The 18,587-nt window shown below is 40.1% G+C and overlaps 1 protein-coding gene across 2 annotated transcripts in view; it reads left to right on the forward strand.

Annotated features, from left to right (window-relative positions):
- LOC124795441 (GON-4-like protein) overlaps positions 1–18,587 on the forward strand; it is a 180,253-nt gene that overhangs the window by 86,590 nt on the left and 75,076 nt on the right. The window lies entirely within an intron of this gene.

Raw genomic sequence — 18,587 nt, forward strand, 5'->3', positions numbered from 1 at the left:
TTGTCTGTTTGAGATTGGGTACTGACTGTTTTTGACTTCAAAACCATTGTGATGAATATCTTTCAACATAGGCAAAGGGCGATGAGTGCCTCTATTTTCATGAATCAAAAACTATGTAAGTAGCTTCAGAAATAATTAAGAAATGTCCTTTCCCCAAAGGGAGGTATAAAGCATGTTACTACTGCTTTAATTCACAATAGATAACAGGAAGCAGATCATTACACCCTTGAACACTCTTCGTCTCCTTATAATTTGTTTAGACTGCTCAAAGATGCAGAGGCAGGGCTGTGAAGATGATACACCAGTGAAAGAATGTCTGAGAACTGGCTGTGGATATGTCCATCTTCATCATTCTCTGTACCAGAGTAGCTTTCTTAGTGTGTTTGCTTCATTTTCAGTGACCAGAAGACTTTAATTCTGTTACTGTCCATAAAAAATTGACACTTTAATTCAAAGTGAGTGAACCAACATCATATATTGTGTGAGCATTCTATTCTGTCCGGTCTCCAGTTTTTCGTGAAGTCCAGCAGAAGAGGTAGGAAACTGTTGTGAGGATCGTATTCTTTTTGTGACAAGCACTCCATCATGATGGTTAACTGTCTAAACATAAGGTATTTTCTTACTACAGATACAGTTTTTACCATCCTTATAAACTAGAAATAAAGTGGTTCTAAGACTTGCTACTTTTATGAATACCTATTTCTCTTTCTTTTTCTGGGTTATAGTGAGAACAAATTTCTACACTTTGCCGACCTTTTGATAAGGTACAAGTTTTCATCCTGTTTACAACAAGCTGATGTGTTCTGTCTTCTCTTTAGTGTTTTTGCAGGTATGGCTGACAAGCAGAAACATGTTTCTTTTTGCAGTGAAAAATCTAATATATCGATCCTATGCAATCTTTTTAGTGACTACAGTTATATTTATAATTTTTTTGATGTTTACTGGGTCCTTCAGTGGCATGTCTTCTTTTCTTTCATGAGATGGTAATCTGTAATAATGACACAGCCATCTTAGGGAAGCTGTTCCTTTTCAGGTATCATGTTACAAACTCACTGTATGCATTTGCATCATAAGGACTTTATTGTATGTCACTGCATCTTCCATTTTTATCCTATCAAAAACAAAAACAGCATAAACATCCACAAAACTCCAGATTGTATTAATCTAGAAACAACACACATTTGAGTGTCTTAATGAATCTGTCAGGGCTGTAGAGTGGATGCTCAAGCCGTTCCCACTTGAACTTGCTCATTACACTTTTGTGACCTTGGAGACATGTGGATGCATGTTATCATGGAGCAGAATCACTCTGTCCGTGAGCACCATAGGCTGTTTGCTCTCGATGGAGTTGTGTAGGCTGCGGTGTGTCTGACAGTACATGTGACCGTCAACGGTTTTTCTGTGTTCAAGGAATTCGATGAGTGTCGGACGTTGGATGACGAAAAAGACATCGAGCATCACCTTGCCTGCTGAGGGCACAGCTTGGAATTTTTTTAGGGGAGGGTGATGACACTACCTTCGTGTCTGCAGATGTCTCACTATATTATCCCAAAGCAGCAAATGGAAATTTCAATTGGTTTGGTCGTTACAACATTTCATATCTTTTCATTTGAACACTCCTTATACCTGGGTCTAACACTGCATAGCGAAGTGAAATGGAATGATCACATAGGCTTAGTCGTAGGTAAAGCAGTGATTTATTGGTAGAATACTAGGGAAATGCAATCAGTCTACAAAGGAAATTGCTTACAAATAACTAGTGCAACCTGATCTAGAATAATAATCAAGTGTATGGAACCCATACAAAATAGGATTCGTGGGGGATATTGAATGTATACAGTGAAGGACGGCATGAATGGTCACACGTTTGTTTGACCCTTGAGAAAGTATCACAGAGATCCAAAATAAACTGAACCACGGAGATGCAAAATAAACTGAACTGGCAGACTCTTGGAAGTAGAAGTTAACTATCCCAAGAAAACCGACTTGCAAGAGTTTGAAGGACCGGCTTTAAATGATGACTAGAACCACCTACATATCGCTCCCATAGGGATCACGAGGACAAGATTAGATTAATTTCAGCATACGCAAAGTCACTTAATCAGTTATTTTTGCTGTGCTCAGTCCGTGAATGGAAGAGGAAGAAGTTCCAGTACATTGTGCAGTGGGACTTGCCCTCTACCATTCACTTCACAGTGGCCTACAGAGGATGAATATAGCTGCAGATTAACTTAACTCTTTTTGTTCATATCTAAAGGACACTGTGTTACCATTGCTTTTAAATATTGTGGAGAAACTATTTGATCTTTTGTTTTGAACAGTTTTGTCTTTTCTTATGTGCTTAATAAATTGTCACATTTCTTGCTTGTTTATGTCCTTTGCATCTTCAGACCAATCGAGTCTGTTTTGGCTATAGTTCAATAGTTTAGAAGTAAATAAAGTTGGGTCATTATTTTGCATCCCTTCTCCTTTGCCCATTATTCAGATGTTTATGTGGCTATATCACTACTCACCAAATATACAAGGTGGTTCTGCTGTAGACAGGCGAGCAGAAGACACACACACACACACACACACACACACACACACACACACACACAGTCTGTCTCTTGATGCTGACTGACTTAAATAGTTGTCACCTGTGTGTGTGTGTGTGTGTGTGTGTGTGTGTGTGTGTGAGAGAGAGAGAGAGAGAGAGAGAGAGAGAGAGAGAGGGTTATCTCAACTGTGAAAGCTTATAAGTTTTTAAGCTGTCTGTCTTTTCGACATGTTTGTCTGTTCTGTGCTTTTCTGTTTGGTGAGTAGTTATGCATCATTATATTTTATTCAATCCTGGACTTTCCATCAGCGCATTATAAGGATGTCATAGATATCAGCTTTTTGTGTGGTATTTAGTTGAAAAATAACTGTTTTTGCCATCCTTCTTTGTCTCTTACACATCTGGATATCCCTCTCAGAGTGTGTTGTTTATAACATTTGCAGCTTACATTTAATGTTCATTCTTCCTATTTAGATCATAAAACCATTTTACATTAATTTTATGCCTGATAACAACTCAAAACAAAACTGCCAGTGTTCATTTGATTGTCATGATTGACATATTTATTCAAAATATGAAAATGTCTAATTGATTTGTGAAGTGTGGAATCTAGCATTTATATTTGCACTTAATAACTAATATACAGGGCTACTGTCAGGTGTTTCTTGAGTTTGCAAGTAAACCATTTTTTCCACGATGCATGTTGTATTTGTGTTTTGCCCACACTACGCAAAAAATCCAACCTTCAAATATTCAATGTATTTAGCCATTGTAATTTATGATGTTGCATGAAAATAACCAAAAACACTGAAAAATTTTCAAATAAATGAAGTTCCATGATAAATAGAAAACCTCCCTCTCCCCATCTGTCATTCACCTTGCCCAGATAGAGTGGCTTGTATGCCTCTACAATACAGATATCCAGCTGTAGGTACAACAACATCAGTGGAGAGGCCAGACAAACATAAGGTTTCTGAAGAGTTACAGCAACCTTTTAAGTAGTTGCAGAAGTAAGTCTGGATGAATGACAAATATGTTCTTATCTTCATACTGTGAATAGGTGAAAGAAAAGGGAAGCCACAGCCATTATATTTCCTTAGAACATGCACCTCGATTGTAAGATTTAGTGATGACGGCATCCTGTTGGATAAAATATTTTGGAGGTAAAATAGTCCTCTGTTTGAATCTCCAGGCGAGAACTCCTCAGGTGGTATACTGTATGCCCACATTAAAAAAGTTAAAAAAGAAAAGAATGGTTCTTTGTTGTTGAGTTGTATTAACAACATACTCTTTAAAGAGATACTGATGTGTAATTAGGGTCCAGAGCCTGAAAATTTATTTTGGCAAACTCTTACCAGTATCAACACAATATTACCACTACAAAGACTTTAAATTTTTGGGTTAAGTTTTATGAAAGAATTTAAAACACTTAATGGAATCTGATAGAAGAATTCATCCAAAACAGTAAAAATTTTTTTGCGGTTGGCATTGACCTCCACTGTCCCACTTTTGACACCATATGTAATGGTATCAGTAATGCAGACACAACTTCTAATCATGAAGGTTGCTTCTGCCTCAGAGTGGCGTGTATGGGAACTGTGGGATATGTTCTGCCAGTTCTGTGGAGACCGTGGAGTCAGAACAATCCATTCAGTAATAATATTCTTTATTCAGCAGGACATCCATGCAAGATGATGATGTCACTGTCACAGCAATGTTTGTAGTCATCCAGATATCAAAGTGCTACCTTTGCATAACTCCCAGTGGCATGCTTGGCCCTACTGCAGTGGGTGTGTATGTTAGCCAGTGGGGTGCTGCCTCAGTGGAAGAGCAGTGGCTAGAGAGGCAGCTGTGATGATGCCAGGAAGGCATCACTTGGCAGCCAGTAAACTTATGCTGTGACAACTTTGAACAACAGGTAAGGCATGCAGGCACCCTGTGCCAGTCCCAGGACCGTTGGAGTCGACCAGCATGCTGAACGAAGACACCCTAGAGGTGACTTTCACTCAGTTCACCGGCTCGAGATCCAGAACCATCAGGTCTAGCAACATCTCATAGACCGTCAGCTAGCTGATGATGCTGCTTAGCGAGATTGAAGTTGCTCGGCCTGACATTGTATTGACAGTGGGCATAGTGACTGTCACAGTGTCAGTTGTAGTTCAGAAGTTCAGCAACCAGTCGAAGGAAAAGTGCAGCTGGCAGCAAGCACTATAGTAGCTCTGACCAGCTATGTTATGACAGGAGCCCATCTCCTGTCAAATAGATGGCTACAGAAGTGCAATGTTATGCTGTGGCATATGGAAATCCAGTCCATTGCTATAGCAGAATGTTGTGCCAGCAGTATTTTGACCCCAAGTGACCGGATTTCGTAGGCAGCTTGCTTGCACACCCCTCGATAGCTCGCGAAGTCTGGTCTGCAGTTGCTGCCAAAACATTATTAACTGCAGATTAAAACTGAAGAAATTGCAGAAGTGTAGGAAATTAAGGAGACATGACCTGGATAAATTGAAAGAAGTAGTGATTGTTGGGAGTTCCAAAGGGAATGACTGACTGAAACAGGGCAAAGAAATACAATTGTAGAGGGATGGACAGCTTTGAGAAATGAAATAATAAAGACAGGAGAATGCCAAATAGGTAAAAAGACAAGGCCTGTTAGGAATACTGGGATAACACAGAATATATTAAATTTACTGGGTTGGTGCCTGGGTTCCAAGCATTTTTGTTTTGCATGGTGGTATTCTGGTTGTTATAGATTTATTTATCAATTGTCATTTTTTATTTGCAGTTCACTGTTGCTATTTTAGTTTACATGTTGTCATTCGGAGCTACTGAGTGGAACTGAGTGCCAAGTGGAGAAATCGAAACATTTCCGACATATTCCTCTGTTTGAGCTCAACAGAGGGATGATAGCAGTGGAAGGAGCCAGAGACATTTGCGCCATGTATGAGGATAATGCCGTTGGACATAGCATCACAGGAAAATGGTTTTCTCATTTTAATGAAGATCATTTTGACGTTAGTGACACTCTCACATTCAGGAAGACCTTCGGGGTTTGATGAAGATCATTTAAACAAATTTACTCACAGTATCCATGTCAGTATAGTAAAGAATTGGCAAATGTGACCATTCCATCGTCGTGCGACATTTGCATGCAATGGGCAAGGATCAGAAATCAGTTGCATGGATACCACGTGCTCTAAGTCAAAACCAAAAAAATCTGCAGGTGGCCGTATGTGCATCTCTGCTTGGTCATCACCAATTGGCTCTTGAACAACATCGACCATTCGTACCATATATCATTACCAATGACAAAAAAATGGTGTCTTTAAGATAACAAAAGGGAAAGAAGTGAATGGTTGAGTCAAAAAGGGGGGGGGGGGGGGGCAACAACTCCCTATACAAAGACCTGCACGCATTCACAAGAGATAATGTGATACATCTGGTGGAATAGTGATAGTGTGGTGTACTACCAATTGCTCCTACAAGCTATAACCATCACTGCTGGCATTTATTATTAAGAATTGAGAGATCTTGCAGAAACAATCCAAGAACAACAATCAGGAAGACTGCATGAAGTGATGCTACTCCACAATAACGCCCACTGGCATTCTGCTAGACTGACAAAAAACACTTTACAGGAGTTGGGTTGGGAAGTCATTCTGCACCCACCTTATTAATCTGATCTTGCGCCCTCAGGTTTTCACCTTTTCAGCTCTCTTTTGAGCAGCCTTCCAGGAACTTCCTTTCTGGATGAAAATGCATGCTGAACATGGTTCACCATGTTCTTTGCCTCAAAACCATGTGATTTTTGCAGTTACAGAATCAAAAAGTCTCTCCAGTGTCAGCAGATTTATGTAAATAGTGAAGGAGAATGTATTATTGATGACTAAAGTCTCTGTTATGTGCATGAGTTGTGTTTATTTCACTTATAGATGAAAAAACCATGAACTTACGCAACAACCCAATAGTTGATGAAAGAAGAAAACAAAAATGCAGCAAGTAAAGTAAGTGAAAGGGAGTTCTAATGTCTGAAAATTGAGACTTACTGAAAGTGTAGACTGGCTAGAGCAGATTTACTGAAAGTATAGACTGGCTAGAGCACAAATGAAAAGCTATGGAACCTTGTGTAACTATAGGAAAGATAGATGTTGCCTATAGGGAAGCTAAAGAGACATTTGGAGAAAAGAGGATTAACTGCATGAATATCAAGAGCTCAGATGGCAAACCAGTACTAATCAAAGAAGGGAAAGCTGAAACGTGTAAACAGTGTGATTCAAAATGAATGAGACAAAAAGAAAGTGTTCCTGTGATACAGTAATGATTTAATTCAGAAATACACATGTAGACTGATAGGTTAACTCTCACAGTTTACATTGGAAACAGTGAAATAATGGAAAGTCACCGTTGTTGTTGTTCATTGCTGGTATAAGTATTCAGAATGGCAACAGCCACTGTAAAAAAAGGCATATCGTCATAGAATACACAAAAACATCATTAGTAATCATGGTTCAAAAGGGTGTGCTACACTGTCGTAATGGTGCTGCATGGGCAAAGCAATTTGAGGCTGGATGCATATGCAAGAAGAAAACCAGAAACAGCCATCTACTGAGAATGAAGCTGTGGGTAACATTTGTACTATATATGAAAGAAGCCCTAGTAAATACATGTATCATGACAGCAGAGGAGTGAATGTGTTTCAATCATCAGTGTGGTGTTTGTATTGCACAAAAATCACAGTTCAAGCCTTACGGGATTCAAATGTTGCAGGCACTAAAACCAGCCAATAAATCAAACTGGAGACAATTATGCATTCAAGCATGGATGGAGGTAGATGGTATCACAGACTGACTAGTGTTTTCTGATGAAGCCACATTTCACTCAAGTGGCCAAGTAAACAATTATAATTTGAGAATACTGGGTACGAAAAACCTGCATGCTTCTCTGGAACGTGGAAGTGATTCTCCAAAATTTAATGTTTTTGCCACTATAACCGACCGCAGAGTCTTTGTTCCTTTCTTCTTTGCAGAACCTGCCATTACAGGTATAACTTATCTCGATATGCTTTCTCTCTGATTGTTGCCTCAATTGACAGAAAAGTTACCAGAATTATTTTTGTAGCAGGACAGAGCCCCCTCCACATTGGCATAACTTCATACCGAGTCACCTCAGTGAACACTTTCCGCAATGCTGGATTGTTAATGCTGGGTCAGATTCTGTGTCATTCATGTTGTGGTTCGCCCAAGTCATCTGACATCACACCAATAGATTTTTTTTTTTATTTTGTGGATGTGTGAAGGGCAAGGTTTGCGTATTTCCATTTCCACAGAACTTACAACAGATAAGGTACCGGACAGTCGGGGTGGTTAACTGCATTGCAGTCTATCAGGAAATACAGTACCATATGGACATTGCCGTGTTGCAAATGGAGTCTACATCAGACACCTATTAATGTCCATAAGAACTGTGAGAGTTAGCCTTCCAATCTGTATGTGCATTACTGAAATAAAGTCATAACTTAAGTCACAGAAATACTTTCTTTGTGTCCCATTAATTTTGAATCACCCTGTATATGGAGTCTTGAGGATAATATTAGAGAAAAAGAAGAGGAAATAGGTGGATATGAGATACTATTACAAGAATTTGACAGAGCACTGGAAAATCTAAATTGAGATGAGGGTTTAGGAGTTCATAACACATCCTTGGAATTAGTGATTTCCTTGGAGGGCCACCCATGGCAAAACCATTCTACCTAGTTTACTAGATTAATAAGGCAAGTGAAATATCCTGATACTTCAAGAAGAATGTAATAATTCTTATTGTATGGAAGACAGATGCTAACAAGAACGCATATTGCCAAATCAGCAGTATAAATGTCAGGTTGCAAAATACTATCTTGAATTACATAGTCAGACAAAAAAGTGAAGCAACCAGAAGACGTTTAACATCGTAAACATATACCTCTCTGCAGATATGTGATCAGTTAGCCTTTTAATTACCTGTGAGAGACCGTACTATTATTTTTCATGTTTAGCGTAACATTGAGGCACGGAAAATATATAAAGAGATGCATACAGTGTCAGATATTGTGTGATCATTTTGAAGAACACTTACATGATGCGTGCTCAAGTGAGACAGCATTATCAGCATCTGACAGAGCTAGAAAGGAGCCTCATTGCTTGTCTCCATTTGGCCACCTGGTCAAATCGTGCCATATCCATATTTATGAGACATTTGGATGTGACAGTGGCCCATTATTGGACTGCGTGGGAATGAGAGGCAGGCGTACTCATTGTCAAGGTTCTGATTGATCATGTCTGATCACAAGAGAGACTCACTGTATACGGCACCAAGCACATCATAATCCTTCCACGTATGCACTTGCCATCCGAGAACAAGTAAGGGACTCCCCACAACACTCTGCATTACTCCACACCATTGGTTGGAGACAAGCAGCAGCTGTTAACACCACAACACAAACAGCTGTGTCTGGGGTGGTGCCATAATCAAGAAGCACAGACTGCTGATGAAAATCATTGACAAAATATGATCAGTGATGTGTCACACTTCTATACTATCCAGGATGACAGTTGTTAGAATATATGGTAACAAATTGGGAAAAGGTCCCATTCTCCTGATGTTTTGGAGAGGCACAGAGGTGTTACACCTGGTGTCATGGTGTGAGAAGTCATCAGGTGTGACTTCAGGTCACAACTTTACATCATGACCAGCATGATTCCCCCATCTGTCCCTGATACAACATGGGTGGAACCAGCTCAGACATCAACTCTGTTTCATTGCCAGTATCCAGGATATCAAGCCCCAGTTACAACAATCATGGCAGCTTACTTCAGGAGAGGATACAATGACTTTATATAACACCCTTCTTGAATCAGTGCATGCAGCAGGCCAGAAGGGTGTAACATCATATTGATAAGTGGAGTCATACTGCTGCGTTCTTTGTAATCACTGATATAACATCATATACTCTCTCAACCTGTTAAGCTAAATTTTGTTTTCTCCTCCTCTCCTCCCTGGTACTTCACTTTTTTTGTCATCCATTGTATCCACAGAATGGAAAAGCTGGTAGAAGTCATCCTTGAAGAAGACCAGTCTTCTGTCTAGAGATACATAGGAACACACAAGGCAGTACTGACCCTGTGACTTATCTTAGAAGATATACTTTTGAAAGGTAGGCTTAAGTTTAAATATTTGTAGAGTTAGGTAAAACTTTGGACTGTATCGATCATGTAGTAGTCAGGGTGAAATACAGGAAGCAAAGATATCTACAACGTATACAGAAACCACACTGCAGATGCCGGGTCGTTATAATTAAAGTGCATCTGCTGACAGAGGTCTAGTGTGGACTGAGTTACGGTATGGCAGCAAAACTTGGTAGATATTCTAATGCCGTAATGCGGAGCTGATTTATGCTGGAAAAAAATTAATCCCAGTTTTGGCCACCAGTTGCAAATTTGGCACTGTGGATTAGATTAGATTAGATTTACTTTCATTCCAATTGATCCATAGTGAGGACGTTCTCCAGGATGTGGAACATGTCAGAAAAACAATATTATGTGACAAATATTTACAACTGAAACAAGTAAGCTAATGTATCTTCCACAGGTCCCAAGTGGAATGATCGTCATTTTTTTAATGAACACTGTATGAAAGAATCATTTTACAAACACTAATGCACTGAATTTAAAATAAAAGTTTTTTTATTTATGGTGGTTCATGGTGTGGGTTCCTGTAGTCACGTCCTAGTTCATGAACCACGGGCAACGTATGAGTGGCCAAGTAAGTGCCTCAGCCGTTAGGGGTAAAACCCAGTGGGACTCGGGGCAAGTAAGACTAGCAACCTGCTTCCCTGGTACTTTAAATATGATGCTGGCAACAATCAGAGCAAAATGCCTCGGACCTTTGGAGGTGACGGAGGCCCACCTCTAACTGACAAGGCAGGGACTCCTAAGATACGACTTGGCAAACAAGTGGTAATGAGATGGGGAGCTATTAATATCAATGGAGGCTACTCTGGGAAGAAGGTAGAGCTGGCAGAGGCTGCAAGTAAGATGGGGCTGGACGTTTTAGCTGTTAGTGACATTCGGGTAAGGGGTGAGAAAGAAGAGGAAGTGGGAGAATACAAGGTCTACCTGTCAGGAGTCAAAGCAGGAATAGCACAATGGGGTGTAGGGCTTTACATCAGGAAAGAAATGGAACCCAGCATAGTTGCAATAAGGTATGTAAACGAATGACTGATGTGGATAGATCTGACAGTGTCTAGCAAGAAAATTAGGTTTGTGTCAGTATATTCGCATTGTGAAGGGACAGATCAAGATAAATGGATAGTTTTTATGAGGCACTCAGTGATGTAGTTGTTAGAGTAAAGGACAAGAGCAGTGTTCTGCTCATGGGAGATTTTAACGCCAGGATTGGAAATGGAACAGAAGGGTATGAAAAGGTTATGGGTAAATTTGGAGAGGATATGGAGGCCAACAGGAATGGGAAACAACTCTTGGATTTCTGTGCCAGTATGGGCTTAGTAATCACAAACTCCTTTTTTAAACATAAGAACATTCACCGGTATACTTGGGAAGGCAGGGGAACCAGATCTGTCATTGACTATATAATAACAGATCAGGAATTCAGGAAGGCTGTGAGGGACACACGTGTATTCAGGGGATTCTTTGATGACACTGATCATTATTTAATCTGCAGTGAAATTGGGATTGTGAGGCCGAAAGTGCAGGAGGTCAGGTCCATATGTAGGAGGATAAGAGTGGAGAAACTTCAGGATAAGGAAATCAGGCACAAGTACCCAACAGTGATCTCAGAAAGGTACCAGTTAGTTGAATGTAGTCAATTACAGTCATTGGAAAAGGAATGGACAAGGTACAGGAACGCAGTACTAGAAGTGGCTAAAGAATTTCTTGGAACAGTAGTGTGTAAAAGTAGGATGAAGCAAACAGCTTGGTGGAATGACACAGTCAAGGCATATCTTCTGGTAAACCTTCCGGGATGTAAGGTCGTGGTCCATGAAACTCTTCAGCTCCTAACGTTTCGTCCAGAGCTGCGCTGGACATCTTCAGAGGGGTGTTTCTCCTCCGGTGAGTCTTGCCGACTGGCGGGTCGGACGTCTGAGAGCGACTTATGTATCGTAGAAAGTGGGCGTGACCAGAGTTACACGTGATATGCAGAGATAACCTTTGTCAGAGATAAAACTTAACTATCGACCGTAATCTCGTCACGGATAAAACTGTCTAGCAATTCTGTAGTGCTACTGTCCAAATATCACTAAGTTTCATGGTCTCTTCTTTCCGATTAAAATTATCCCTATGTTTATATATTTCAATTGCTTCTCTACAAAGCCGTGGGTAATAGTTCGTCGTCGTAGATAAAATTTTTGTTTCGGAAAACTTCACTTGATGATTTCCTGGCTGAAAAGCGTGTTCTGCTACAGCCGATTTATCTGTTTTTCCTAATCGGCAAAGACTTCTGTGTTCTTTTAACCGTGTATTTACGCTTCTTTTTGTTGTTCCAACATAAACTTTACCACATGTACGCGGAATTTTATATACGCCACTGGCTGATAGAGGAGCGCGTTTATCTTTTACAGACTGAAGAACATGACAAATTTTCTTCGTTGGTCTAAAAACAGGTCTAATATCATGTTTACTTAAAATCTTTCCAATCTGATCCGTTACTTTCTTTATAAAAGGGAGAGAGACAACAAAAAGCTTAAGGACAAGTCCGAAAAACGATGGAAGAATACAGTCTCTCTCCCTTTTATAAAGAAAGGGAGAGAGACAACAAAAAGCTTAAGGACAAGTCCGAAAAACGATGGAAGAATACAGTCTCTGGGCAGTAGTGAATCCTCACGCATTCGTGCAGCAAATTCGCAATTCACCAAAAGTTAACGTGTTTTGTGCAATCTCACGGTTTAAAGCTTACGGCCCCTTTTTCTTCTGTGAAAAAAACATTACAGGACACGTGTATCTGGACATGCTGGAAAATTGGCTCATGCCACAACTGGAGACCGACAGCGCCGACTTCATCTTTCAACAGGATGGTGCTCCACCGCACTTCCATCATGATGTTCGGCATTTCTTAAACAGGAGATTGGAAAACCGATGGATCGGTCGTGGTGGAGATCACGATCAGCAATTCATGTCACGGCCTCCACGCTCTCCCGACTTAACCCCATGCGATTCCTTTCTGTGGGGTTATGTGAAAGATTCAGTGTTCAAACCTCCTCTACCAAGAAACGTGCCAGAACTGCGAGCTCGCATCAAAGAGGCTTTCGAAGTCATTGATGGGGACATGCTGCGCCGAGTGTGGGAGGAACTTGATTATCAGCTCGATGTGTGCCGAATCACTAAAGGGGCACATATCGAACATTTGTGAATGCCTAAAAAAACTTTTTGAGTTTTTGTATGTGTGTGCAAAGCATTGTGAAAATATCTCAAATAATAAAGTTATTGTAGAGCTGTGAAATCGCTTCAATCATTTGTAATAACCCTGTACAGTGGAATGTCAGGTCTTAAATGGCTACACAGGATAATTGAGTTGGCCTGGGAGTCGGGACAGGTTCCATCAGACTGGACAAAACCAGTAATCGCACCAATCTTTAAATGTGGAAACAGGAAAGATTGTAACAACTACAGAGGTATCTCTTTAATCAGCGTTGTGGGTAAAATTTTCTCAGGTATTGTTGAAAGGAAAGTGCGAGTATTTGTTGAGGACTAATTGGATGAGAATCAGTGTGGGTTTAGGCCTCTTAGAGGCTGTCAGGACCAGATCTTTAGCTTACGGCAAATAATGGAGAAGTGTTATGAGTGGAACAGGGAATTGTATCTATGCTTTATAGATCTAGAAAAGGCATATGACCGGGTTCCTAGGAGGAAGTTATTGTTGTTCTACGAGATTATGGAATAGGAGGCAAACTTTTGCAAGCAATTAAAGGTCTTTACATGGATAGTCAGGCAGCAGTTACAGTTGACGGTAAATTGAGTTCATGGTTCAGAATAGTTTCAGGGGTAAGACAAGGCTGCAACCAGTCTCCACTGTTGTTCATATTATTTATGGATCATATGTTGAAAACAATAGACTGGCTGGGTGAGATTAAGATATGTGAACACAAAATAAGCAGTCTTGCATATGCGGATGACTTAGTTGTGATGGCAGATTCGGAGCTAGATCAGAAATGTAAGGACTATGGTATGAAGATTAGCATCTCCAAAACGAAAGTAATGTCAGTGGGAAAGGAATATAAACGGATTGAGTGCCAAATAGGAGGAATAAAGTTAGAACAGGTGGATGGTTTCAAGTACTTAGGATGCATATTCTCACAGGATGGCAACATAGTGAAAGAACTGGAAGCGAGGTGTAGCAAAGCTAATGCAGTGAGCGCTCAGCTACAATCTACTCTCTTCTGCAAGTAGGAAGTCAGCACCAAGACTAAGTTATCTGTGCACTGTTCAATCTTTCGACCAACTTTGTTGTATGGGAGTGAAAGTTGGGTGGATTCAGGTTACCTTATCAATAAGGTTGAGGTTACGGATATGAAAGTAGCTAGGATGACTGCAGGTACTAGTAGATGGGAACAATGGCAGAAGGGTGTCCACAATGAGGAAATCAAAGAAAAACTGGGAATGAACTCTATAGATGTAGCAGTCAGGGCGAACAGGCTTAGATGGTGGGGTCATGTTACACACATGGGAGAAGCAAGGTTACCCAAGAGACTCATGGGTTCAGCAGTAGAGGGTAGGAGGAGTCGGGGCAGACCAAGGAGAAGGTACCTGGATTCGGTTAAGAATGATTTTGAAGTAATAGGTTTAACATCAGAAGAGGCACCAATGTTAGCACTGAATAGGGGATCTTGGAGGAATTTTATAAGGGGGGCTATGCTCCAGACTGAACACTGAAAGGCATAATCAGTCTTAAATGATGATTATGATGGTGATGAGGTAATTAACATGTAATAGAACTGCTACAGTACTTATTTGGCCACCAATAAATCCTTTAGGCTCCTCTTTAACTGAATTCCATTGGTTGTTAAGCTTTTTATGGCTGCTGGTAAGTTATTGAAAATGTGTGTTCCTGAATAATGCACATCGTTTTGTACAAGAGTAAGTGACTTTAAATCCTTGTGAAGATTATTCTTATTTCTAGTATTGATTCCATGAATTGAGCTGTTGGTTTGAAAAAGTGATATATTTTTAATGACAAGTTTCATTAATGAATAAATATATTGGGAAGCAGTAGTTAGTATCCCTAAACAGGCTCCTGCAGGATGTCCTTGAGTTCACACCACATATAACTCTTACTGCACATTTTTGTGCCCAGAAAACTTGAGCTTGGCTTGATGAATTACCCCAAAAAATAATCTCATATGACATTATGGAGTGCAAGTAAGCATAGTATGCCAGCTTTTTCATTTTTATATCCCCTACAGATCTGTGGTGTGCTCCTCCCAGTTGAATTTATTATCGTATGTTAGGCATCTACTCGTGGGACATCCCTTACAAGTTCTGAACTGCATGTAGTGTGTTTTTTCAAAGTTTAATGACAAAGAATTGGCTGGGAACCAGTGATTAATGTCCACAAACATTTTATTAGCTGATCTTTCTAAGACTACACTTGATTTGCTGTTTATTGCAATGTTTGTATCATTGGCAAACAAAACGAACTTGGCATCTGATAATGTTACTGATGAAAGGTCGTTAATATCACCAGATAAAGTAAGGGTCTTAAAATGGAACCCTGTGGGACCCCACATGTAATTAGTTCCCAGTTGGATGATGCGTGATAGCTGAATACATGTCTCTTTCCTAATAACACCCTTTGTTTCCTGCCAGAGATATAAGATTTGAACCATTTAGCAGCATTTCCTGTTACACCATAATATTCTAATTTAGTTAAAAGGATATTGTGATTTACACAGTCAAATGCCTTTGACAGATCGCAAAATATACCAGTTGCCTGCAATTTATTGTCTAATGAATTAAGCGCATTTTCACTGTAAGTGTAGATAGCCTTCTCAATATCAGAACCCTTTAGAAATCCAAACTGCGACTTTGACAGTATGTTATTTGAGATAAGGTGGTTATAAAGCCGATTATACATTACTTTTTCTAAAATGAAATACTGTTAAACTGTACACAAAATTTGTGAGAATGCTGACAAAAGTGAAAGTGGACAGAAATTTGATGCTATTTCTTTATCTACCTTCTTAAACAGTAGCTTAACTTCAGCATATTTCAACCATTCAGGAAATATTCCACTGATAAACGACTTGTTACGCAGATAGCTTAATATGTTACTTAACTCAGAATCGTATTCTTTAATTAACTTTGTTGATATTTCTTCATACCCACTAGATGTTTTTGATTTTAAAGATTTTATGATGGACATTATTTCTGCTCAGGTAGTGAGGGTCAAATTCTTATTATGGAAATTACTTGAAATGTCTGGTCTGAGGTATTCCATAGCAGCAGCTACAGAACCTGACAACCCCATCTTTTCAGTAACAGTTATAAAATGTTTGTTGAAAAGTTCTGCAACACTATACACATCTGTCACCAATGAATCATTTACTCTTAATGCTATTTGTCCCTCTTCATGTCTGGTTCTACTGGTCTCCTCCTTCACTATATCCCATATTGTCTTTATTTTGTTATCTGATATGACTATCTTTTCCTTGTAATATATTTGCTTTGATGTTTGTATTACAGTCTTTAATATTTTGCAGTATTTCTTGTATTGTGCTATAGCATCAACATCAGAACTGTTTCAGATTGACAGATATAGTTTTCTTTTTGTTTTCCTATTCCTTGAGTAATCCATGGCTTCTTTGTAGAATTTGCTCTAACCTTGGTTAGTTTTGGGGGAAAACTGTGTTCAAATAAGGTAAGCACTTCATTAGCAAAAGTGTTATATTTTTCATTCATGCCATGAGCACTGTAAACATCAGTCCATTGAATGTCTCTGAGGAGTGTCCTAAAATAATCAATTTTGCCTTATTGATTACCCTCATGAGCTCAGATTTAACAGATTTTATATCCTGTTCAGTATTAACATTTAACAGAAGGAACTGCATGTCTTGGTCTGAGAGGCCATTAACTATTGGTTCTGTAATATAATTTTGTTCATTGGACTTTTCTAGAAAGATATTATCAGTGGCTGTTTTTGAGCAATTGGCTGCCCTAGTGGGGGAGGGCTTACAGAAATGTTTCCATATGTAATGGATTAGGAATGGGATATGGGCAGAAAGGTCAAACAAGTGAGAAAGCCATAATGTTGATTTTATTATTAATCACGACTCACACAATTTGTTCGACATGAGCATCAGAGAAGTCGGTGAGATGCTGCATTTGTAAAATAATGTGATCAGCAGTTGCTCACAGTAATTCAGGTGGAATCTGAGCAACGTGTTTCTGTATACTGGCATTCAGATCAGGCAGAGACAAAAGTGCCCCTGGTAAACACATTCTTTGAGATATTCCCAGAACCAAGTCACATGGATTCAGGTCATGTGGTCTTGCAGGCCATGCATCTGGAAAGCCACCAGAGATAGTACGTTTGTTGACGTTAACATTAAACAGATCGTTCACTGAGTGAGTGACATGAGCTGTTGCCGGGTCTTGTATGAAAACAGTGCTTTCCACTTAGTTTCGCTCTTCCCAAGCAGGACTCATTTGCTGTATGAGAAGGTCTCGATAATGTGCAAACATCACAGTAGACCTGACAGACCAAGGAAGAATGGATCGAGAATAAAAGTGCTTGAGAACCCATACCACATAATCACCTATGGTGAATGTAATATTTTTTTGTGTACAGTTTAACAGTATCTCAAATTCAACAGTTCTGTACATTCATTGCATCCAATAGTGTAAAATGTGCCTCGTCACTCCATAGAATATTGCCTGGCCACATATCATCAGTTTCAATCTGTACCGGAAGCCCAAGAGCAAATTCAGAACATTGCTACTTGTCATGAGGTTTCAGCTGCTGCACTGTCTGGAACTTGTATGGATACCAATGTAAAGTAGACCACAAAACTTTCCATATTGCTGAGTGTGGGATGGAAAACTCTTATGATACTGCACACACACTAGCACTCTCTGGGGCACTGCTGTAATGGTCAGTTACAGCAACAGCGACCTCGTCAATAACTTCCACCTGGATAGGACGCCTTCCCCTTCCAGACACCACACCACACTTACCCGTGTTTTCAAATTTCGATATAAAACTTACCGAACGAAAGCGCTGGCAGGTCGATAGACACACAAACAAACACAAACATACACACAAAATTCAAGCTTTCGCAACAAACTGTTGCCTCATCAGGAAAGAGGGAAGGAGAGGGGAAGACGAAAGGAAGTGGGTTTTAAGGGAGAGGGTAAGGAGTCATTCCAATCCCGGGAGCGGAAAGACTTACCTTAGGGGGAAAAAAGGACAGGTATACACTCACACACACGCACATATCCATCCACACATACAGACACAAGCAGATGTCTGGCCAGACATACCAACAATTAAAGGGAACAGCCATGGGTACCAGGATGGCCCCCTCGTACGCCAACCTATTCATGGGTCGCTTAGAGGAAGCCTTCTTGGTTACCCAGGCCTGCCAACCCAAAGTTTGGTACAGATTTATTGATGACATCTTCATGATCTGGACTCACAGTGAAGAAGAACTCCAGAATTTCCTCTCCAACCGCAACTCCTTTGGTTCCATCAGATTCACCTGGTCCTACTCCAAATCCCATGCCACTTTCCTTGATGTTGACCTCCACCTGTCCAATGGCCAGCTTCACACGTCCGTCCACATCAAACCCACCAACAAGCAACAGTACCTCCATTATGACAGCTGCCACCCATTCCACATCAAACGGTCCCTTCCCTACGGCCTAGGTCTTCGTGGCAAACGAATCTGCTCCAGTCCGGAATCCCTGAACCATTACACCAACAACCTGACAACAGCTTTCGCATCCCGCAACTACCCTCCCGAACTGGTACAGAAGCAAATAACCAGAGCCACTTCCTCATC

This window comes from Schistocerca piceifrons, chromosome 4 (assembly GCF_021461385.2).
Source record: "Schistocerca piceifrons isolate TAMUIC-IGC-003096 chromosome 4, iqSchPice1.1, whole genome shotgun sequence".
NCBI classification, from domain to species: domain Eukaryota; kingdom Metazoa; phylum Arthropoda; class Insecta; order Orthoptera; family Acrididae; genus Schistocerca; species Schistocerca piceifrons.